The sequence below is a fragment of the Danio rerio genome, chromosome 23 (genome assembly GCF_049306965.1).
Source record: "Danio rerio strain Tuebingen ecotype United States chromosome 23, GRCz12tu, whole genome shotgun sequence".
Lineage (NCBI taxonomy): Eukaryota > Metazoa > Chordata > Actinopteri > Cypriniformes > Danionidae > Danio > Danio rerio.
Genome location: NC_133198.1, coordinates 34804001 through 34830168, shown reverse-complemented (window position 1 = coordinate 34830168; position 26168 = coordinate 34804001). Strand labels below are relative to the sequence as shown.

General features: G+C 34.4%; 1 long non-coding RNA gene across 1 annotated transcript; it reads right to left on the bottom strand.

The window, feature by feature from the left end:
• Positions 1-1169: 1169 nt before the first annotated feature.
• LOC103909697 (uncharacterized) lies at positions 1170-23669 on the bottom strand. The gene is made up of 2 exons (NR_170149.1): positions 23121-23669; positions 1170-2311 (listed from the first exon to the last, which is right to left on the bottom strand). It is a non-coding gene; the product is annotated as an uncharacterized lncRNA (long non-coding RNA).
• Between the last annotated feature and the right edge of the window lie 2499 nt (positions 23670-26168).

Sequence of the window (26168 nt, the reverse complement as noted above, 5' to 3'; positions counted from 1 at the left end):
GGTTTACAAAATGGTAAAACTGAACTGTTTAACTCTGGGCAAGTTGTAAAATGTTATTTAAATGATTTTTCATTTAATTTCATTTCACTTTCATTTCAAAGTGGAGAGTTCATTTTTAAAAGTCAGCTAGGTACTTGAAGACATCAAGTGCCTTGAACTAATTTAGTACTATGAACATATTCCCTTTGAATCTACACAATAATAAGTTATAATTCCACTTTAATGCATAACTGAAATGTAATTAAATTAAGCTGAAACTCTTTTAAATTTCAGCATACCCCTTTAAACCCTCCCTGGTCTCCTCTATTAATATTGAGTATAACTTTAAAATCACTTAATTTAAAATGTAGACTCATTTAACAGACAAAAGCAAAGTGTAATGTGAATTAAAACTCAATGCCATTTGATTTCTGCATAATTTGACCAATTATTGAGTTCACAAGATAAATTTAACTCTGTCTTCATGTTTCACACTTGATTTGAGCCCTTGACCTCCATAGTTTTTATGGAAGCCAATGTCAACAAATCAACCAAAAGTGAAACCTTATCATCATTTACTCACCATCACATCATTCTAAAACCTTAAATATGATGGAGGTCAACAGCTAAATGTTTCCAACATTCTTCGATCTTTGTTTTGTATTTAGCAGGAAAAAGAAATCCACAAAGGTTTAAAGCTTCTTGATGCCTACAGTATATACACTGTAAAAATATCTGCAAATTAGCCCTTTTCTGTATATTGTGATTCATTTCCTCATTTATTTCTGCTTTTGAATTGCATTATGGGAGCTGGATCTTTCTTCTAACAACTTATATCCTTTGGAAAAGTTGGAAAAACTTTTAAAGTGTTTAAATTGATCTGTTGTCTGGGTTGGTGTTGTATTTTATGGTACAAAACCTTGTAATAAACTGCCAGTTCATTTTCTACTATTTTGCAGACTTATTTCTCTCTGCATATTAATTCCTATACATTATATTATACAAATGTCAATAAAAGTAACTTTGTTAAATGGCAGAATTAACTTTGTTAACTTTGTTAAATCAGAAGTCGACAGAGCAGAGATCAAAATCTATATATATGTATATATATATATATATATATATATATATATATATATATATATATATATATATATATATTTGACATGAATGATCCTTTTAAAGCAATAGTTGTCCCACAGAGTATATAGAGGAAGGAATAAGAGAGTGAAATTCATTACCCTTTGAGACCTTTTTAAAGACCCTTTCCATACATCTTAACAGCTTAACACCCCTTTAGGTTTCAACCGGAAACACTGGCGGGATTTTAACTTGCAGTATATTTACTAAATATTAAATGTAAGAAATTAATCCAAAACGAAAACCATAATTATATACTGAATAAGATTTAATTAACTCTAGCTAATCCAGCAGGTCGGCACTTATAGTACTGCAGAAATAATAGTGCTCCCTTGGTTACTGCAGTAAACAAAGCAGCATGATGTCAAATCTAGCAGGATTTATTGATTTCATAAACCTGATATTCGCAAATTTAATTCAGGAAAGCATACATACAACTATACATTGCATAATCAAAAAAGAAATAAAATGGAAAACCTTGCAAAATAGCATTTAAAACTTTTAAGTTCTTTTTAAGCGCCTTAGATTTCTTTACACTGGTTCATCAACGGTGACGCAGTGGCACAGTAGGTACTGCTGTTGCCTCACAGCAAGAAGGCCTCTGGTTCGAGCCTCGGCTGGGTTAGTTGGCGTTTCGTGTGGAGTTGGGATGTTCTCCCTGTGTTCGCAAACTCAAACTTTTGTCATCATTTACTCGCTCTTTACTTAATTCATACAAATAGTCAGAAAATAGTGTGTACATTTTCATTTTTGATTGTACTATATCCCTTTGTGTAAAATTGATTTGATTGAGCAGGAGAAAGATTATTATTCAAATGCTTGCACTAAAGCCATTTGCATTGTATTTAAAAATAAGACTGAGAACTTTTATTTCAATTAATTAATACTATACTGCATCACCGCTGAGTTTATCATTTTAAAATGACAGTACTAACTTATATCCATAATGCTTTTTAACTAGGAATGTCAGCTTAGGTAGATTTCATAACACAGGCAGCAGAACCTGTCCATGGCACACTGACAGTCTTAGGGGAAAATGACTTCATTCTTTTCAGGCGAAACCCTACTTGCTAGGGCTTCAGGCGGGTGATTAACCTCCCACGTTATGATGGAGAATCCTCATCTCAGTCCTCTGGCACAGCTATACATCAGTCAGATCCAGTCCGTCCTGTTTGCCTCTGCTTTCCTCTATCTGTGGAATTTATAGGAAAGCAGAAGTGGTGAAAAAGGTGGAGGGGAAGAGGTCAGGCTTATCCGTGTATTTCAGGATGTTTTCAGGCTTGTATTGTGTTTTAGGAGAAGTTGAACCTTTGTGCAACCTGTGGCTGATTCACAAATGTGACCCCAGTGAAAGCCAATTTAGATTCTGCTGTGTTATTTATCTTCATTCAGCTTAAAAAAACGGAAGTGTCCTTATTCCAATAGGGTATCAAGCAACGGGACGAATAATCAACCTTTTCTGACAAAATTTGCCCAAATTAAAGCTAAATAAAAAAAATCATATGGGTCACATTTTTCCAGTTCTGCAAGTCATAATCGAGGCGGGTTTGGACATGCCGGGATCGGGACTCTGAGAATAAGGAGAAGGTGGAAACAGGCCTGACGGGATTCCAGCTCTGTGTCCCAACTGAGGGAGTATCGGTCCAGCATTTTTCCCATGAGAACTGCCGTGACCTTCCAGACGGCTCTGGGGGTCCCATAGGGATTTAAGGGAGCGCTGGATGAGGGTGTCTCTGTGTTGGCAGATATTTATCCAGCAATGCGTCTCTGTGACCTTCATGAACTCCACACCTTTTTTTTTTGTTCAATTTAATGAGCTGAATTCTACAAAATGTAAGATTCTCTCACAGTGTTTTTGCATGTCTAAATATTTTTGTGCACATATGCATTTAAAATGATTAGCTCTTCGTGAAATTTGATTTATTTTTTTTAAATATTCCCCAGATGCAAGGAAATCACATTGTTTTCAATTATATTTTTCTTCTGGAGAAACTCTTATTTCTTTTAGTTTGGCTGGAATAAAAGCATTTTTAAAATTTGTTTAAAATATCTTTTTGTTTTCAATATATTATTTTCACATCGATAATTTACAGAATCATTTCAATATACATGTAAACATTCTTTTCTAACCACCCTCCACCCCGGTCCCATGCTCACTAGACAGAATGGACATAATTGTAAGACATTGAGCTGATATGTAAAGGAAGAGAAAATTAACAAGTAAATAAATAAACAATGATAACAAATAAAAGAATAAAGCAAAGAAGAGTCACATTATCCCACCAGCATTCTCAATCAATATAACATCCAAAATGTTCATGCGGTCAATAATTGTGCCCCAAATCTTTTTAAACATTGATGACTTACTTTAAAGATTAAACATTTTTTTCAACAGACTAAGGTTCTTTAAAATATCTTTTAAGGTTAATATTATTAGCGTGTTTAAGATATATTTTTTTTGATTGACTACATTGTTGACTTGCTCAATTAGCCAAATTAACCTAGTTAAACTTTACATTTTTCAAATGCTGAAAAATAAAACAATTTACTAGTAAATTATGATTAACTGTCATTATGGGGAAGACAAAAGATGTTATTAAAAATGATTATATAAAAAAAAAAATGTGTAAAAAAAACTTTTCTCCATTAAACGACAAATGGGACTAATTGAAAAAGTAACACATATTTTACAGAAGAGCTAATAATTTTGCCTTCATCTGTTTAAGGTTTTAACAAAAAATATTACGGCGGCACAGTAGGTAGTGCTGTTGCCTCACAGCAAGAAGGTCACTGGTTCGAGCCTCGGCTGGGTCAGTTGGTGTTTCTGTGTGGAGTTTGCATGTTCTCCCTGTGTTCGCGTGGGTTTCCTCCGGGTGCTCTGGTTTCCCCCACAGTACAAAGACATGTGGTACAGGTGAATTGGGTAGGCTAAATTGTCTGTAGTGTATGAGTGTGAATAAATGTGTATGGATGTTTGCAGCTGGAAGGGCATCCACTGCATAAAAAACGTGCTGGATAAGTTGGCGGTTCATTCTGCTGTGGCGACCCCAGATTAATTAAAGGACTAAGCTGAAAAGAGAATGAATGAATGAATGAATGAATGAATGAATGAATGAATGAATGAATGAATGAATGAAAAAAATATTACCTTTTAAAAACTAATCACTTTTTGTTTTATAACACTAAGTGAAGTTTCACAAACGAATTTTGAAAGGAGCATGTGATATGATCAACTACAGCTGGTCCTTATCGCTAATTATTAGCTGGCCTATCAGATCATTTCAAAATTACTATAAATATACTGCCTAAACTTCATTCCCTATATTCGTTTTGGAAAACCTCTCCTCTATCCTTTCCTTCTCCCGCCTCCTTAATTTTAGGATCCGACGACATGTCGACTCAGTGGCTGGCGATGCTGCCTCCCAGAGGGAGGGCCAATTGTTTAAGTTCTAATTGAGCCAGTCGGCAGTCTCTACATGGAGTTTGCATGTTCTCCCTGTGTTCGTGTGGGTTTTCCCTGTGTACTCCGGTTTACCCCACATACTAAAAAGATGTACATAAGCCTATTGTAATAACAGTCACAAGCAAGTAATGCATAATACTGAAGTAATTCTTATAGAACCACCTTATTAACCAAAGTATAGGTTAAACTTAACTACCTCTGAGCTCAGGGTGCTTTCTCAGGACAGCATGTCAAACCTGCTATTATAGACAAGCATTATCTAAGTAACTCTTGTAATAAGGAGTAAGAAGAAAATTTTTTTTACCTCCAAATCAACATAATTTTTTTTCTGAATTAATATAAATATGTATGCAAATATGTTCATAACTTTGACAAAGCCTCCATTCACAATTACGGTAATTAATTAAAAAACAGCAACCTGGACTGTCTTTAAAAATAATAACATGAAAATGTGTCATTTTCAGGTAAACTATTCCTCTATTAGCTCACGTTCTGCTTAAATGGTCTCTATCTTACAAACCGGATCCATGATGTTGCTTTTTCCTGAGAATCTGTGAAAGTACAGCTCGGATGCTTATCAGATTGTAAGTGCTTGAATATCAGTATGAAGAGGTCTGTGTTTGCTCTGTGTCTGAAGAAGTATCTTGCGGGCATCTGCTATTTAAGTATTGACGCTGTTTGTATATAGTCAGTCACAGACAATAAAAGAGTGTAATTTAAAACTCAACTGACTACAAATGGATTTGAGCTCATTCTTGGTTAACTAGAACCCAACATTTCTCCCAATAATGTTTGTTTGTTAGCGAATGTGGTGTGTTGGTTTATGTTGCAGAACAGGATTTCCCCCCTCCTTTTCCCCCCTTTTTCTGTTTATGTGTGTAAGTGCCTGATCCTGTATCACTTCTGGATCAGTACGACCTGACATGATGTGCTTGTTTGGACTGGAGGCACAGATAACTCTGAGCTAAACCAGCTGGTTAAGTTCCCAGGACACGGGAGACTGACGTAGGTGCGTCTGACGAGAAGGATTGCCGTGGCTTGTGGCTCTTCCATGTGTCAGACAGACTGACTGACAGCTCTGTTGACAATGCTCTGAAGTACAATGTTCTTGCTTACCATAAGTTCTTTTTATTCTATTATCATGCTTTATTTTCTTGCTATGCGCACACTGGGATATAATAGCTTTGGTGTTCCCAATGGCCCAAAGAAAGGCCTTCTGATTCCATCTGGTTGAGTGTTAAAAATGGTCTATTCATTTTGTTCTTAGATATTATGTATAATATTAATATGCATCTGTTCTGTTTGTTTGAACTACCAATACATATTTTTGACTGTGAAAGTATTGTGATAAAGATCAATATGTATGTCAATGCTGAATACATATATATATATAAAATAATGGCGGCACAGTGGCTCAGTGGTTAGCAATGTCGCCCCACAGCAAGAAGGTCACTGGTTCGAGTCCTGGCTGGGTCCGTTGGGGTTTCTGTGTGGAGTTTGGATGTTCTCCCCGTGTTCTTGTGGGTTTCCTCAAAGTGCTCCGAATGTGATTTGCATGAATGGAAGAGTGTATGGGTGTTTAGCAGGACTGGGTTGTGGCTGGAAGGGTATCTGCTGTGGAAAACATATGCTGGAATAGTTGGTGGTTCATTCTACTATGGCGACCCCTGATAAGCAAGAGACTTAGCAAAAGCTATCTACTCCTGCTTTCCTGTCATATCTCTACTGTCCTGTCTGTGCGTTAGCATTAATGTGTGTTATTGTCACTTGTAGACCCTTTAATGAATGTCCTATTACAGTTATTAACTCTTTTATTTGAATATACTCCTATTTCAAGGAGACTAAAGGAGAATCAAATAGTAAGAGAGGCTAAATCTACAAATAGAAAATACATTTATTTCCAGAAAATGTAATAATAATAATAATAAAAATAATAACATTTTTATTTACACGTTATAATATTGTGTTTTAGCATCTGTGTAGCTGCTAAAGAAGAAGCTGTTTACTACAAAGTCCCTTTAAGGCAAGCCATTTCACTCGGCAGCCATCTTTGAATCGCCTCTCAGACAGTATGCTTGTGCATTCTGTCTGAATGGGGAAACATCAAATTCTCCAAAACTGTTTGCCAAGCTTACGATTACGTTACATATTACATATTTGGAACCACCAATAAAATTAAACAACAATCGTCTCAAAAGTTTTGTTTTAAATGTCCAAATCAAACAAAATCTGCATATTTTCAGGTTGGGCGAGCTAATGCGCATGCGCACTCAAAAGAAATTACAACACAAACTTCATTTATGCCAGTTCTACACAAATCGTCCTTTGGATAATGATGTCTGATCGCGCTGCTCTTTTGAAGTAATCCACAACTTGGTCTTGAGGGCGAATCTCCTCCAGAAATAAAAGCGACTCTTTGTTTACAAGTTTGTGGGCGTTTAAATATTTGTTGTCATGTGATTTGCGTTTGACAGGATGGACTGTACCTCCCGTTCATTTCATACAGATTACAAAAGTGCACTGGCTTTATTTAAAACTTCAAGCTTTATGGGGACATATTTCTTATGCCTGTGATCGAGGGAAATATTTGCTAATATTCCAGTGTGTTTGTTGACCACCAAACTGTCATAAAAGCACACGTCTGGTCCGAGCTTTTCCATCAGAGAATCGTCAGTCTATAGTGATCGATGATTAGCTCCTGTATTAGCAGGCAGGGCTTCATTCGCCATATTGACAGTTGCACTTATCCCCATTCAAAACTATACAAGTGACATGTCTTGTGTGACTTTGGTTTACCACCAACAATGGCAGAAACTTTTGCATTTACTTAAGTAGATTTTCATTAGCATATTGCTAATACATGCATAATATTGATAATCATAAAATACATAAATGTTAGATAATATAACCGATTTGTATTTACAATGAAACATTTTTAATCATCACTTTTAAAAAGTGTTGTCTTTTATAATCTACTGCTTTCATGTCGTCCGCCGTCTTTAATTTTTTTTTTTTCCCAGAGCTCACTCACTTGGAAACATCCACACACTCTCCCATTCACACACTATGGCCAATTTAGTTTATCCAATTCACCTATATAACCCACACAGACACAGAAAGAGCATACAAACTTTACACAGAAAGGTCCTGACCCATCCTGGACATCAACCAGTGACTTTCTTGCTGTAAGGCAACTGTGCAAACCATATAGTCACCCTTCCCAGAGCTCATCACTGTGTATTGCCTCCTCTGTAAAAGACAAAACTGACTTTTATTTATTCATTTATTTTTTGCAGTGCATCTTTAAGTCATTGTCATTTTGCATTTGTGTAGCTTTTAGCATTTAGCACATTGCTAGCACATGACAATTAGCGCTAAATTCTAATACATTACCTGATGCATTTCATATGTAGAAGCTCGTTCTTGTTCATTTATAATTTTGTTTCTACACATCGCATGCTAAATCAATGAAATCTACACCTTTGCACGTGATCTTAATGAGAAAATAAGATCTCAGTGACGCCGCTCTGCAGTAAACAAGCTTTGTTGACTCGTGGCACACTGCTCTTTCAGTGTGGTGTTAGTGAAGTGAATGACAGTGAATGAGCCGGCTGACGATACAGGTTAGTCGTCTATGTGTGTGTTTTTGCGTGTCTGGACTGATCCCGGATCCCAGGGGAGAGGTCCAGGGTGTGATGGGAGGGTGAGGGGGCAGAGACGGGCCCAGCCTCTGCTGATTCACTCTTATCCTGATCTGGTTCTGCCAGAAGGATCACATAGCTCCACTTTTACATCCTCCTTTTCTTCTCAGCCTTTTCTTCTTGTTTTTGTATTGCTTCCTTGTCACTGTTCGTGCATTTGAACACATTTGTGTGTTTATCTGTTTTCATGGGTGGGTCTTTTATGAGGCCTTTACATCACTTAATGTGACAGAATAGTTTATTTGTTACTTAAATATTTATTTTTAACAATTATATTCTTAAGTTACAGATCTAAGAGTGAAACACTATATGCCAATTAAAAATAGCAACTAATAAAATGTTGGAAGTGCAAAAACTGGATTATGCAATCCAACATTTTAATTGTGTTCCATATACAGTGCTCAGCATAATTGAGTACAGCCCATTTTGAAAATGAATATTTGTATCCATTTCTCAGTGAATACAGGCGACGTATTTGAGTGCATTTAAACAAAACAGATTAATTAAACAGATATATTTATTAAAATTATATTTTAGTCACCAAACATATTTAGAAATCGGAAGACAATACAATTCAATTCAAACAAAATATCACAAATAAATTACATCCTTCAAAATTACAACAAAGTTTTTCCATAATTTTTGCTTCTCTTGATTTTTTCCCCCCTCTTTTTAAAATTTATATTTAGTATTTTTCTATAACATAAATTTGGCTGTACTAGTTTTTGGACAGTTATTGTAGGTTATTTTGTTATAATATAATAAATATAATATTTTATAGTTTCTTATAAAAAAATGTTAATTTAAAAGAGAGATTTGTCTGTGCCAATAGCCTAGTGGTTAAGTGCTCCGACATATACCATGGTGTCCACGGTGACCTGAGTTCGATTTTTGGCTCGGTCCATTGCCGACCCTTCCCCTCTCTCTGCTCCCAATACTCTCCTGTCTGCAACCTTAACTGTCCTTTCCAAATAAAGGCAAAAAACCCCTAAAAATAATTAGAAAAAATAAATAATGAGAGATTTGTTAGGGGTGTACTTATATATGCTGAGCACTGTATATTTAAATTGCAAATGTATTTTTATTAGTTTTAAGTTATATTTTTATGTAATTTACTGAACTGATTTTACCACACTGTAACAAAAGGCATATAATAAAGTGTTGTAATTTGTCAGAAATGTTGAAAATATTGACAGAAATATGAAAAATGTCAAAGTTTTGATCCTGTATTTCTATAATATTCCAGCTTTTTAAAAATTATAAATATATTTCCAATAGTTTGAAGTTTAGATGAGGTACTGAAGTGGAATTTTCTGAACTGAACACTGTAAAATATGTTAACTACATAAATATATGAAATGCAAAACTGCACATTGGCTAATGTTGCTGTTCTTTAAATATTTATTTTTATTGATCAAATACTCAAGTTTCAAGTCATGGGGAACACCTATATGCAATGCAAAAACAACAATTAATAAAATGTTGGAAGTGCAAAATATTTTTTTTATAACAAGTAATTTTTGCACAATCCAACATTTTATCTGTGATCCAGATATATTTAAATTGCAAATATATATTTTAATAGTTTTAGGTTTAGAAAAATCGAAATAATATTGATATTTTAATTTAATTTATTGAACTGAATATACCACACTTTAAAAAGCCAGGTAATAAAATGTTGGAGGAGCAGAAATATGAAAAATTAAAAGGCATTCATCCAGGATTTCTATAAAATTCCAGCTTTATTTAAATGATAAGTATTTCCAATAGTTTTAAGTTTAGATAAGATATTGAAGTGGAATGTTCTGAAGTGAACACTGTAAACTATGTTAACCACATAAGTAAAGTAAGAAAATATTGTACACACAAAAATAAGTCAAATCAAGTCAACATGCTTATTGGCTATCATTGACTGGTCTAGTAAACACAAATTGCAAAATATAGCCAGTATTATAATTATTTTTAAGTTGGATTCATCTCTGGCTCAGGCTAAAGCATGAAAATAAAAAAGAAATGACATAGAAATCATAAACAGAAATTGTGGGTTAAATAATAATAATATTTGGTTGAAGCTGTTTAAACTTTTTACAGTGTAAGCAGCAACCTTTGCTTGTTAGAAATACTTGGAGGTAGCATAATTAAATTGACTGTTTTTTGGGAAAAGCTTTACATTTTGATGTTTTAAAGTGTGTCTTACTATGTTGAGGAACATTATTTGTAAATTATTAGTGAATGAACTTTTCACATCTTTAGTGAATGTTGATATTGAATGAACTCAACATACCTGCATGCGACATTAAAACTAACAAAAATGTCACCTCTATACATACTATAATTCACAACAGTAAACACTTACTTAATACTGCTTAATAACTTAATTGCAGATGGAATTAATGCATTCTTAAACCTGTTTAATCTGCAGTTTGGTGATCTAAATCTACTTCCTGGCTCTGGATTCAAAATGAGTGTTGTATTGGTTAGAATACAATTTTTGTCTTGTTTCTAGTCCAAATATCTAAAATCTTTTAAATCAAGAAGGATTTTCTAGACTAGCAAAACACATTGTCTTGTTTTAGAACTAAAAATGTTTTTTTTTTAAAACCCATAAGCTAAATTTTTGAATATTTTGCTAACCCCATTAGTAGATTTCTGTGAAACTCTCTTAATTTGGGAATATTATTTCTGAAAACAATACAATATGTTTTGCTTGTCTATAAAATGCTTCTTGATTGAAGAATTTGTAGATATTTGGACCAGAAACAAGACAGAAATTCTAAGCAAGAAGAGCATTTTTTGCAATGTACATCTAACTTTTGTTTCAACACATTCAAATCAGCCGTAGTTGCATTTTTCCCAATTCAAACTATACAAGTAGCACGTCTTGTGTATTTTAGTCTTTGGTAGATCATCTGGCTTTAAAACTATTTCAATTTTGCAATTTAATTATTTCACTTTCATAAGGCATTTTTTTTCCTAAATGTATCACAATTTGTCATGTGCTATAAACTATCATCTCATAAACTATCATCTCATGGATGATAAAGCTACCTCTTTTAAGTTTTGGGATTCTGCTCTTATCAGTCATTGGTCAGAGTTGATAAACTGTTTATTTTGTCTCATAATTATTGTAATTCTGAAATGATAAACCACTCGGTACTGTTCATGTGCTTTAACTTGCTGCTTTCATTTAGTGATTTTTTGATAACACTATCAACTCCTTTACATAAGATGTTTCCCAACTTATAAACTATTGAGTTCTGTTTTTGAGTTTAAACAGTGTGCGAATCATACTTTGATGATCAGGAGTGGTCAACGTTTTTAGTAATGTTACTGTCATTTTTGTATTTATTCAAATTACGTCTAGTTTATTAATAAAATGTATTTAAGTGTTCAGTGCTTTGAGGGATATTTAGTGTCTGACCTATGGTATCCTCTGATTAGCTATTTCAGAGGTTACTGGAGGTCAAACTATACAAACTATGCATCTAAAACTATGCATCTAACAAGCTATATGTTGATACCAACACTAAACACTAAAAGTGTCTTGTGAACACTTACAATGTCTATCAGTGCTCTAGATCTGCAGATTTCAGACTGTTGAATGATTTTTTTTTTTATTGCATAAACCGATTGGCGCGATTATGAATTCACAGTGGTATTAACTAGGGGTGGTCAGATGTATATTTATATTATCTGTTATTTTAATCATTAACATTGTTATTTAAAATACACATAAGCTTGAACTATTTCTCACTATTAAAGGGCTGACCCCCCATATACACTTTATTTTGATATGCTTCAGTGGGCATCGAGCATTAATTGTCAATCCCCCCAAACCCCCCTGTAATACGCACCCTGACTTTAAATAGTGAAAGTAGTGTGTTATCACTGAAAAATTGCAAAAAGAAAAAAATATGGCTTTATATGTCCAGATAATGCACTTATTTCAATGCTAAAAATGTGGAAAGTTGGACACTTTAATCAGTTGGCAAAGCAATCAGGCTACACTGTCAAAACTTATATGACACAAAGTCATGGCAACAAGTGTTTTATTATTGAATTATTTTAATTAATTAATCAGAGGCGACTCGGTGGTGCAGTGGGTAGTGCTGTCGCCTCACAGCAAGAAGGTCGCCGGTTCAAGCCTCGGCTGGGTCAGTTGGGGTTTCTGTGTGAAGTTTGCTTGTTCTCCCTGCGTTCGCGTGGGGGTTTTTTTTCCGGGTGCTCTGGTTTCCCCCAAACCAAAGACATGTGGTACAGGTGAATTGGGTAGGCTAAATTGTCCATAGTGTATGAGTGTAATTGAGTGTGTATAGACGTTTCCCAGAGATGGGTTACAGCTGTAAAGGCATCCGTTGCATAAAACATATGTTGGATAAGTTGGCGGTTCATTCCGCTGTGGCGACCCCAAATTAATAAAGGGACTAAACCGAAAAGAAAATGAATGAATGAATGATTCAGATTTCAACTATTTATTTAAGTTATACAAATTTTAACTTAATATTTTAATCAGTTTGACTGATGGATGTTGAGTTGACTTGAAAAATTCATATGATTCAGCTAAAAAAAATTAAGCAGCAAGCATCTTTTAAAGCGTACAATGATTAATGACAAATAAAGTTCATACACACTTATAAATATAGACTTAAATTGTCATTGATGGATTTATTGAAGAACCGTAAGCGTCAATGGAAACTTTACATCCCACATAAAGTTCTTTAGATTTTTAAAATAAAAGAAATGATTGGTTCTTTTAAAAACGTTGGCTAAAATCATTTGTTCTCTGGCATTATTGTAAAAAACGCTTTTGGAACCTTTATTTTATTATGTATATGTGATACATTAGTAGCACATAGTCTGAAACTGTATAGTGTATAGTATAGTGTGTAATTTGGGACACATTCATAAATATTCCTTCGGCTTATTCCTGTTATTCATCTGGGGTCGCCACAGCCGAATGAACCGCCAACTAATACACTTATAATGTTTTACACAGCAGATGCCCTTCCAGCTGCAACCAAGTACTGGGAAACATCCATACACACTCATTCATGCTCATACACTACGGAAAATTTAGTTTATTCAGTTCACCTATAGCGCATGTCTTTGGACTGTAGGGGGAAACTGGAGCAACCATGCGAACACGGGGAGAACATGTAAACTCCACACAGAAATGCCAACTGACGCATGTTGGTATTCGAGCCAGCAATCTTTTTGATGTGAGGCGATCGTCCTAACCACTGAGCCACCGTGTCCTCCTTATACCACCTTGTAAATCATTGTAAATCTACAGCAGTCAGGTGGTACAGATGTCACATGATACTTTACAAGTCATTAACAAAACTCTGATTAGGTTAAGGTTATGTACTTAATACATTGTATTAAAGCCTGGTTTAGGTCCATTGGATTTAATTGCTTTCTCACCACAAGTAAACTACTCCAGAGATTGTTTTCAATCCCACTGGGACCATCTCAATCAGTTGAAATTTAATAAATCAGGTAAAATAACAAATGTTAAAATGTTGAAGGAGCACAAATGTAAAGTAAAATGTATTCAAATGAACAAATAGTTTCTGAATAGTTTTAAGCTTTTAGAAAAACTACACCAAATACTGGCTGTTTTTTCTATCAGTACATTATCAGTAAAGTTTTTGTCATTTCTTTTTGTGGAAAATAATTTTTTTTCTTCACATTAGCACTGGACCCTATTTTTACGAAAGCTTTTGTTGTGAACAGCAACACCACAGTATTTAACAGAGTGTGTAAACTTTTAGATATTTTCAATGCTAGTGTGTGCTGCATTGGTGAGCAAATTGGTGGTGGTATATATATTGGAAATAGCCTTTGTTTATGGGATGCATTGCCTTTTTCCACAACCCACCTCCTTGCATTTATCAGAATCTGCCGTCCTGTTGTGTAAGCACCCCAAACTTCAGTCGACCATTGTTTGTATCACCACCACAGCATGTTTGCATGAATGCATGTATATTTAAACGTGTGTGTGTGTGTGTGTGTGTGTGTGTGTGTGTGTGTGTGTGTGTGTGTGTGTGTGTGTTAATGGGGGATGGTGCAAGGTTGACAGACTCTTATCTCTCTCAAGGCTCTGCACCTGTTCTTTATTATTCACCTGTCACTCAGCCTCAAAGCCACTAATACATATCTGTATGCTCATGCTAATATGCTGCTGCAATACTATAATGAACGCTAATAGGCCCACGTAGTGGATTCCCCCCCTGAGTGGTTAAATATTTGCTCTGCTACAAATCCATTCCTTGGAAGATAGTTTTTTTGAAATAAGAGAGATTGACATCAGTAAGCTCAAAAGGTTGAAGGAGGGAGAATAAAATGTTGAAAATAAGAGTCGTATTCTTTTATGTGGCTGTGTGGGTGTGAAGGGTGAGGCATAATGGAGGAGTTTACTTGTTTGTGTTTGTGTGTGTGTGTGTGTGTGTGTGTGTGTGTGTTAAAGGTGTGTCTGTGGTACAGGGAGGTCTGTATGTTTGAGCTGAAGATTGATGTGTCCTTGTGTGTGTGTGTGTGTTGTCCAGCAGATGTTCAGGAATGATGGAGAATTGAGTTTAAGATGTTTATACATGATGTTATCTCATTTCACTTTGTTTACCTTACTTTTTACTATGGTTGGGTGATTAATCAAAAGTAATCGAAATTGACATTCAGAACATATAATCAAGCTAATTTTTCCAGGTCAATTACTCAATTACTTTCCTTACCATCATCAGAGAGTAGCAGTGTCAGGGTTTCAGGAAAGGGAAAGGAGCGAGGACTCAAATCCAGGGACAAAAACATGTATTTATTAATTAAAAATAAAACAAAAAGCAACAAAAACTACCTTGATGGGGGAAAAACATAACTAAAACACAAAACTAACTTGACTGGGCTGGCAGGGAAGAGCAGGGATGAAGAAGGCGATAAACGACGGCGTGCTCATGCAGGATAGCAGACCTGCCGCGTGTTCACATGAAACGCAACACTAAAGCAACCGGCCACAATATAAACAATGAGCCATGTGCTTTGACAACACCAAGACGAGACAGAACACAAGACACGAGTACACTTACCGTGCACTCACACATGCGACGTGCATGTTTCAATCCCAGCGCCAACCGAAACAGAAACCAACTAAACTGAGGTGCTGAGAATAGAACAGCACAACAGACAAATCTAACACGAGCGAGGGTGCACGCGTGCTCGCTACGAAGACAAAACTGCTGCTCACTTAAGATCGTGCATTCACAACAACAACAAAAGACACAGAACAAGACCGGCCTGAGAAAACTCAAACCGAACACGACATACAAGACAAGACAGGACTATTGTCTGGACTCCGCCACCAAAACAAGAATTAGCAAGACTGAAGTGGCAGACTCCTGACAAGCAGTATATAAATCATAGATCTCAAACTCAAGCTCTCAGCTCTGCACAGTTTTGCTCCAACAAAGCTGATCCAAATAATCAAAGTTTTCAAAAGAGTCATGAACAACTTGATTAGTTCAATCAGCTGTGTTTGATCGGGTTAGAGCAAAACTGTGCAGAGTTGCGGCCCTCCAGGAATTGAGTTTGAGACCCATGATACAAATGCTTTGACAAATCTGTTATTTTAGTTTTTGTGTGTCAATGTCTGTGCAAACTGAGAGGAGAGAGTGAGTCCTACAGGTCAAGCCCACTGACGCATATAGAGCACACTCAAAATTGCATAACGTTTTCTAAGCAGTATGAGGTGTTTATATGTAGGTGTCTGGTGCATATGGAGTGGAAAAGAGTGTGTGCATATAGGTGGTTTGTCAAGCCCAGACATCCATGTAATTCACTATTTTGTGAATTAGATTACTGGTTGAAATTAGAATCAGTTCCAAAGGAAGTTAAAATTTAATGGAAGTAAGTGGAATTTACTAAACTGAAACTGTATTTTTGCAGTTTACAGAATATTTAGATGGTTCATTAGCTTTAGTTTAATAATTTCAATTTTGTCAAGTGTTCTTCATGTAAATTTTTTATTTCTGCTATATTTAAATAACCATTATATTTTATTAGTTTTAAGCTTAGAAAAATCTAATAGGTACTGAAGTGGAATTTACTAAACTGAAGTTGAAAAATTATTTTTATCTTTAGACCGTTTATACCTCAATCTGCCCAGTTGGTGGAATGAACTCCCTAACTGCATCAGAACGGCAGTCACTCGCTTTTTTCAAGAAACGACTAAAAACTCAACTATTTAGTCTCCACTTCACTTCCTAATCTGCAATTGCCTCTGAATATCACACTAACTGTACCCAAAAAAAAAAAAAAAAAAAAAAAATCCTAATACTACTAATACTTTCCTTCTTAGACTTTACAGACCTGAAACTTGCCTATAGCACTTATTCATTGTTGCTCTTAGTTGTGTAAATTGCTTCCTTGTCCTCATTTGTAAGTCGCTTTGGATAAAAGCGTCTGCTAAATGTAAATGTAAATGTAAATGTAAATGTTATACCAATACATATTTTCTTTATAAATTTCATTACAGTGGTGTCAAGAAAACTGAAAAATCTTACTTTAGTAAAAGTATCTTTCAAAGTAGACCTTTAAAAGTCAGCGAGTAGTAAGTATTATGCTGTAAAAAGCTGATGCTTAGTGTCATAAGATGTTAATGTTAGGTTAGATTATTAATTCAATGTCTAGTCAGTGTCTGAGGACAATGTTTTTTTTTCGTAATCACCAATAACAATGTCAAATGACGTTGATATTTAGTTGATTTTAAGTTGTGTTGGAAAGTGACCAAAATCCAACGTCAGCATCTTAAGCCATATTGACGTCCAACACTGATATTTATTTGTCAGGTATGGCTACCAAAATCCAGCGTCTGATAGATGTCATAGTGGTAACTTCCACACAATGTCAAGCTCTAGTATCATTAGACGGTAATATTTGGTTGATTTTAGGTAAAAGATTTTGAACATTTTTCTTGGACACTTCCAAACAGTTTTCTTCAATTATAAAGCGCTTGTCTTGATGTAATTCATTATGATGCGATTTACTTTCTATGTGCGATTTGATTGGACGGTAATCACTGGACTGATTTTTCTAATCCCCATAGAAAGGAAAAATCAAGTAGAGACTGCAGGCTCAAGAAAAGTAGTGTAGTTAAAGTACCAATACTGCACTAAAAATGTACTCAAGGGAAAGAAAAGTTCATGTTTTTAAAAGCGCTTAGTAAATTACAATTCCTGAGAAAAAACTATTCAACTACAGTAGTTTGAGTATTTGTAATTTGTTAAAACCACTGATTATTTATTTAATTCTGAGTAGTTATGTTTACTACTCATAATGTGTTGGTGAATAAATCAACAGAAAAAATGAACAAATGCTGCAAAATTTAAGATATAATGGGGGAAAAAAAATAAACACTGTTTCAAGCTACACCATGATAGTCTATAGACTATATTTTAATTCAACTTCATATTGCAGTTATTTATTCATTCTCCACTTCAATTCAAATGATCTCAATTAAATTGAGTTTTACATTATCTCCAGTGACTTTACCACCATCCAACTGTCTGACTGGTGAATAACCTTACCACCAGGCCTAGGCAAACATCTGTGTCTTAATTTTCCACAGTCATATCACCCTGCAGTCCAAGACCGGTTACTCACTGAAGCTAACCTGGATAGGAGACCACATGGGAAAACTAGGTTGCTGTTGTAAGTGGTGTTAGTGAGGCCAGCAGGTGGTGCTCAACTTGCGGTCTGTGTCCTAATGCCTCAATATAGTGGAGGAGACACTAAACTGTCAGTGAGCGCCGTCTTTTAGATGAGACATCAAACTGAGGTCCTGACTCTATGTGGTTATTAAAAATCCTATTGCATGCGCAACCTTGGTGTCCTGGCCAAATTCCCTCCATCAGCCCTTATTCATCATGGCCTCCCATTCATCCCCATTCAGCGAATTGGCTCTATCACTGGCTCTCCAATCCCCCAATAGCTGCTGTGTGGTGAGCACACTGGTGCCGTTGTCCTGTGTCTGCCGTTGCATCATCCTAGTGGATGATGCACACTTGTGATGGTGTGTTGAGACCCCCCCCCCCCCCCCCCACCCCCATGATTGTGAAGGGCTTTGAGTGTATACACAATAAATGCGCTGTATAAATACACATTACATAAATACACATTACTTTCCAGGATCAAATATTATCTCGCCAATAGTTGGTGAGGGAAATATTATGGTAATGATTCACCATCTTTTACATTCATTGAATAGCCTTGGGCACCGTTTAGTCTTCTTCTCTAAAAGTTTTCAGACGACCTGTCCATTGTAGACAATGATTTATAGTACAGGAACTGATGGGGCAATTTCTATTGTGTGCAAGGAAAACTTCAGCTGAATCAGCAAGACTGAGCAGTTTGTGGTGGATTTGTGCCATGCAGGGAACCCATGAAACCAGCCTGTGCTTTCTAACCACTTCTTTCAAATAAAGATATTACTCAAAAAAAAGTTTTTTACAATTGCAAAAGAGTGACTAAGCCCACCCAACAGCAGATTGCTGCTTTTATATGTTCTTCTGTTTGATGATGCTTCCAATTATACCTGCATTTGGCCTTAAGTTTTCAGGCTTTGATATAAATTCACTTCCTTATATCTTTCTCCAGACTGTCTGACACGCACCTCGCCATCCACATTTATGTATGTTGAATATAGGAACAGTCTACTTTTTAATGGTCTGCCCACATAGATCACATCCACTTTTTTACTTTTCTGAGCTGGGAAACAGGGGAAACTTGGGCTCGTTGTGATACAGTACAATGAATATTTCTCATGGTTGTGACTGAACACATGCCAGGTTGCCATACTGTATGTGCCAATTAAAAGGCTATTTAATTACTTTTGTTTGGTAAATTTTTTAGTAATATGTGACTTTATGGACCACAAAACTTCACTGGTATGAATAGCCAACAATACATTGAATGAGCCAAAATACTTATGTTTTTATGGCAAAAATCATTAGTTTAATAAATAAAGATTATGTTTCATGTAGACATTTTGTAACTTTTCTCCTGTAATTATATGAAAACTTAATTTTTCCTTAGTAATGTGATTTGCTTAGAGCTTTATTTAGACAATTTAAAGGCAAATTTTTTAAACTTCAGATTATATGTTTTTTTTATTATTTATATCTCAGCCAAATGTTGTCTAATCTTATTAAACCATGCACCAATGTAAAAATGTATTTGTAATGTACAAATCTCAATAAAAAAGAGACTCTTGTATGACTGGTTTTGTTGTTCATGGTCACGTATTTCATTTCACAGTTTATTTTACAGTATTTAATTTTACATTTAACTTTATTGTAGTAACTGCAGTAAGTTATGTATAATTACATACAATAATACTAAACCCAACCTTAATTCTTAACCTAACCCTAAACCCAAGTTGCCTACATGCTGTTGATTACTCTGTTATTTAAGAGCACTACTCAAGGAACAAGGAAACTGTAAGCAAATAATAACTACTACAAATTATTATTATTATATGTTTAAAATGTTACAACATCAAACTAATGTTTTCACTAATATATAATCATGTAATCGAATCCCTTAAAAATCATGCAACATGTCGGCGCCAGTGGTGTAGGGGTTAGTGTGTCGTCATATGCTCTCCGGTGCTTGCAGCGACCCGGGTTCGATTCCGCCTCGCGGTCCTATGCTGATCCTTCCCCTCTGTCTGCTCCCCATGCTTTCCTGTCAGTTCTCTCCACTTTCCTATACAAATAAAGGTGGGAAAAGATGCATGCAACATAGACTAATACAAATGTGCATCGGTCTTGTCTTCTTAATTACATAATAAAAGTTTTCATTATATTTGCTGCAATAAAATTAGTATAAAAAAGAATTTTCATTAATAAATTGCAAGTGAATTTCACAAACTATTACAAAGAAACAGCAAGAAACACACTGAAGTTTTGGTGTAACTTTTCAACCGTAAATATATCAAAATGTAATTTTTTATTAGTAATGTTAATTTATAAGAGCTTCATTTAGACAACGCTAAAGATGATTTTCTAAATGTAAAATGTAGAAATTTCATTAAAAAAAATCTATCTTATGATGTCCAGACTAGAGACACATTTAATTTTGCAATGTCCTTGTTACACGTTCATGTACTTACTTTACAATAGTAATTACAGTACGATACCAAACCTATATGCCCATGTGTTGTTAATTACTTATTGTGGTCGAACTTAGGGAAGGTCTTGTCACTTAACAGTAATAATGTGCAGTATAGAATATAAAGTCATTGTGTAGTGGAAAAACAGTTAATATTGTGTATGATTCCCATGATCTTGGAGGACTGCATCCATACATCTTTGAAATAACTAAAATAAATCATTAATAAAGTCATCTGGAATGGCAAAGAAAGCGTTCTAGCTGGACTCCCTGAGTGAAGATTCTTTGCATTCATCTTAAATGCCTCCTCCTTCATCTTACCCCAGACCTGCTCAATAATGTTCATTTCTGGTGTTCTGGTGGCTGTCCTGGAACAGCTTGACCTTCTTTTGCTTTCGGGAACTTTAATGTTGAGGCTGAACTATGAGAAGGAGTGCTATCCTGCTGAAGAATCTGCCCCCTCCTGTGGTGATACCTGTCTGTTGATGTTGCCATCTACTCTGCAGATCTCTGGCATGCTCTCTTACTGAAAGTAACCCAAACCATGACTTTTCCTTCACCAAACTTGACTGATTTCTGTGGGAATGTTGGGTCCATGCAGGTTTCAATAGGTCTTCTGCAGTATTTGTAATGATTGGGATGCATTTCAACAGATGATTCATCAAAAAAAAAAAGAATCTACCTTCTGCCACTTTTCCAAATGAACAACTATTAGTCAAGTTATTATTTGTTGCTCTTAAAACTGGGATCGACAACAAGACTTTTAGTGCAATCACAAAATGTTAAAACATCAAACTAATGTTGTCACCAAGCCTCAATGAATTATATGAAGTAAAAAGATTGACATAATACTCAAATATTAATTATTTTCTGGCTAATTATTTTCTTGTGTTCATTGGTTTACACAATGACCATTGCAATGATAATATATTTGATGATACTGCAGATTTAACTGTAGAACAGATTTAGAAGATGCTACAGAGGACTGTGTAGAAATAGGTGATTTATGCAAATGGAATTTTGATTAAACTATGTGCATAATGTTGCACTACACTACATTACATGTACACAGCAAAATCCTCTGAGTAAAATTGACAGTTTAGAAAGTATTTTGTTCCTTAATAAATTGAGTTAATGTTACTCAAGTTAATGAAACAATGAAATGATTATTTAGGTGATGACTGAGGACTGATGATGAGAAACACAAAACTACAACTGACTTCAGTCACAGCCTTAGATGAAATCAGCTAAAATTTAATACATTGAATCTCTCAAAATCTCTAGATCTATAAGCAACTGCACAAACAGCAGCTTTACATATTACAAACCCGTTTGCCTTATTATAAAAAGGGTCCAAATACTGTCTGAATGGAGTAAATTTGACTAATTTCTTCCCTTTTTCACCCTAACTCTTGACCTCATAGGCTTCTAAAACACTTTTATTGCACTGCAGTATGTAGAAGTATAAATAATTACATTCATTCAATCTTTTTCCTTCGGCTTACTCCCTTATTCATCAGGGGTCACCACAGCAGACTGAACCGTCAACTATTCTGGCATATGTTGTACACAGCGTATGCCCTTCCAGCTGTAACCCAGTACTGGAAAATAACCATACACTCTCGCATTCACACACACTCATAGATTGCGACAATTTAGTTCATTCAATAGGTTAAATGCTGAGCTAGTGTTGTTCCCATACTGATAAACTTCCGGTGACCGGTTATTGTTTTTTTTTCATGGTTCCTTTTACAGCAACGATGTTGTAATGTAATTAAAATATAGTCTGTTAAACAGACTTTGGCATTCATTTAGTAGCTCAAGTGTAAGACGATACAAAACACCGTTTACTCGCACTCGCCTGTCAGAATCGGCAGGCTAGCACAGAAGCTCAATTCAATATACTGGGGTAAAATAAATGCTCATATTTTAAAGACACGGCGGGGAGAAATGTAATTTAATGCAGTGCTTCCACTATAATCTGAGACCCACTTTATATCAGATATTACTCAGCCAGTGGAGATCGCTGATTTTTAAAGAAAACAGACCTTAAACACTCCGATTTTGCATTGGCATAAAGTTCACCGGAAGTGGTTAACCCAGGTTACTGGCAAATTAAAAGTCCTATTAGCATGCTTCGACATACAGTATACCCTTTTCACCTATACTGCATGTTTTTGGGCTGTAAGGGAAACCGGAGCACCCAGAGGAAACCTACACCAATATGGTGAGAACTTGCAAACACAGAAATGCAGAAATTATACAGCCACAATAATTCTTACTGTGAGGCCACAGTGCTAACATTGTTGCCTAAATAATTAGATACACTGTAAAAATAAATGTTGCTGTTCTAAATATTAAAGTCATCTTTTAAAGTAATATTAACTTGCATCACCTGAACTGACTTAAAAACCACATTAAAATTGTTATAACTTCAAAAATTAAGTTTAAATTAGATTAACTTACTAAAATGAGTAAAAGCAACTTAAAAGCACATGTTGTCTGACTTACTAATATTTTACAGTATGTGCAACTGATCTTCGTGTAGCTCCAGCATTTGTCAGCCCACTTGTTTACCTATTTCCTCAAACACTTTCATTAGTCTTATAATGGCTTGGTAGGAAGTTGACTAATATGTTGCGGTAGTCATTTTACATTCCTAATTACATCGAGCTTACCTTGCAAAAGCAGTCGACTGTATGGGTTTCTTTGTCCATGTGAAGCACCGTCATGCTTCTTAGACGTCATGTTATGCCTTTAAACATCCCAATTTGGATGTTTGCACCAAAAGTATGTCCGAAAAGCCGTGTAATGAGTCAGCTGTGCAAAGTGTCAGTGAATGGGATGTGTGTTTTGCATAACTCCTATGCTCCCTCTTCCCCATTCCGATCAAACATCACACGGTGAGTCGGCTCAATCTGCTGGTTCGTGTATTGAGCTGTCTGCGTTTAAGTCAGTTTTATTGAACTTTCAGAGGAAAACGTAAGTATGGAGCAAATAGAATTTGAGCACTTGTTTCTGTGGGCTTTCAGATGGATTAGGAAATTTGTGTGAGAGGATGTTGAAGGATGAAACAGAAGGTAAAACGCTGCCGTAATGGAGATTCTGTCTTCTAATCTTAAGTCTTCTAATTAACAGTTTCCCTATTTTTCAGTTTTCTGTTTATTTACGGTTGTGAATTGTATTGCTCTCTGTCGACGTTTGATGTTGAAAATTGAACTCTGCAGTTTAACAAAGTGACTTTTAGTGACATTTTAGTATGTAGAAGATAACATATAGAGAAATAAGTCTGTAAAATTGCAGAAAACGTACTGGCAGCTTAATACAAGGTTTTTGCAGCATAATATACAACACCAACCCAGACAATATATCATTTTAAAAATGTTCATAAAAGTCACTTTTTTAGGTCGTCAGAAGAATTATTGGAATTTAAAAGTATATAAATGAGGAAAAATAAAAACATGAATCACAAAATGCAGAAAACTGCTAATAAACGTATATTTTTCTGTCCCTATTCATTCTTTGTTGGTTTCTTTGCAGTGTTTTCGTAATGAATCAGAGAAAAAATAGGCCGCTTTTCACATATGCTCGACAAAACTGTCCTTTTTTGATCTTGTTGTTTAGTAATGGCGTGAAAGGAAAGTGAAAAGCCATTGTGACATTTGATTTAAGGTTAATGTTTTTTTTTACTTTTACAGTATGATGACACATTTTCTGTTTTGCTGTCAAAAGGCCTTAATCAATAAAAATGAATAAATTTGCAGACATTTGAAGAATTGAAGTAAAGATGTTTTGTTTTGTTAGTCTGTGTAGATAAAAATAAAGATAATCAAAAAACTATTATCAAGTAAATAAAACAATCATTTACAACTAATTTTACACTTAAAGGAAAATTTTTAAATAGGATACATAAGTCATGATTTTTAGATTATTCAGATTATTTTGGCCGATTGTTAGGGGAAAATTAGTTATTCATACACAAAAATCTTGCTACGTTCATTTTTTTGTTGAATCAACTAAATTTTTCTAGTCATTCCAAGTTATATTAGTCAAAGTGACTAAATTATTAATTAAAACAACTTATAAAATGTAGTTGACATGATTAACCTGTTAAAATGATTTAAAGTTTTTCTCATAATTTTTTACTTAGTTTTTTTCTGAAATTATGTTCCACTTTATATTAAGTGTACATACTGTATATTATTATATCTTATTACAATGTACTTGCAATAAAAATAAAAAACTATTTACTTACTCTGTTCATGTATTTGAGAACCCTTGTGGAGCTCTTAAGTTGGGATAGGGGTAGGGTTTTGGACAGGTTTGGTGGTAAGTGTAGGTTTAAGGTTGGGTTAAGGTGTAAGGGATGGTCAACAGTGCATTTACAAGTGTAATCACAGACATTAATTACAGATGCAATTACATATCGGTATTTAATCAAGCATAAGTTTCATGTAAAAACATGTATTTACACAATAAATACATTGTAATGAATTATTTATTTTGGTGTAAGTACGTATTGGTTAAGGCCACTTATAAAGTGGAACCTGAAATCGTAAAACTACTTTTTTAAGGAACATAAAATAACAATTTGTTATGAATATAGATTTTTTCAAAAGTTTAAGAATCAAAATGAAAGCACAAGCAGAAACTATATATTAATGTTACATATTTAGTTAATTCAACTTAACGTTTAATTTAACATTATATTTTACATTTAGCAGACTTAAAAAAAAAACTAAATAAAAAAAATGAAACATGGTTAACTTCTTTTATTAAGTTAAAAAAACATAAATGTATACAGTTGAAGTCAGAATTATTAGCCCCCTTAATTTTTTTTTATTTTTTATGAATATTTTCCAAATGATGTTTAACAGAGCAAGGAAATTTTCACAGTATGTCTGATAATATTTTTTCTTCTGGAGAAAGTCTTAATTGTTTTATTTGGGCTAGAATAAAAGCAGTTTAAATTTTTTTATGAACCAATTTAGGGACAAATTATTAGCCCCTTTAAGCTATATATTTTCTCGATAATCTACAGAACAAACCATCGTTATACAATAACTTGCCTAATTACCCTAAACTGCTTAGTTAACTAACCTAGTTAATTTATCAAGTGAAAATATAATTTTATATATATATATATATATATATATATATATATATATATAGGTTGGCATAAATTTTACAGTATACAACATCTGTACTGTGCAATTTTGTGAGATAAATGTTTACCTTAATCTTGATCTTTTTAGTAAATTGCTTTAACGCTTAAAATTTTACTGCTTTAAAAATAATTAGTATTTTAAAGCATAAAAGGCTATTCTGTCCATATCTGCAGGAGAATAAATGGTTTGTTCATTTCTTGACATATTTCAGAAATTGTAAAACTACTTTTTTAGCAACACAAAATGAGAATTTATTTTGAATATTGCGTTTTGTCAAAGGATTAAGAATCAAAATGAAAGCAAAAGTAAATCAATATATTAACGTTACACTTTTAAGTTGATTCAACTTAATAGCACACATAATTTCAAACTGTATTATACATTAAGCAGACTTAAAAAATTAAATCTCATATAACTTACAAAATGATGATGAAACATGGTTAACTAATTTATAAAGGTAAAATATCATCAATATATATAAGTTGTCATGACTTTTTAAAGTATAAATCACCTGTACTGTGCAATTTTGTGAGATAAATGTTTACCTTAAGCTTGATC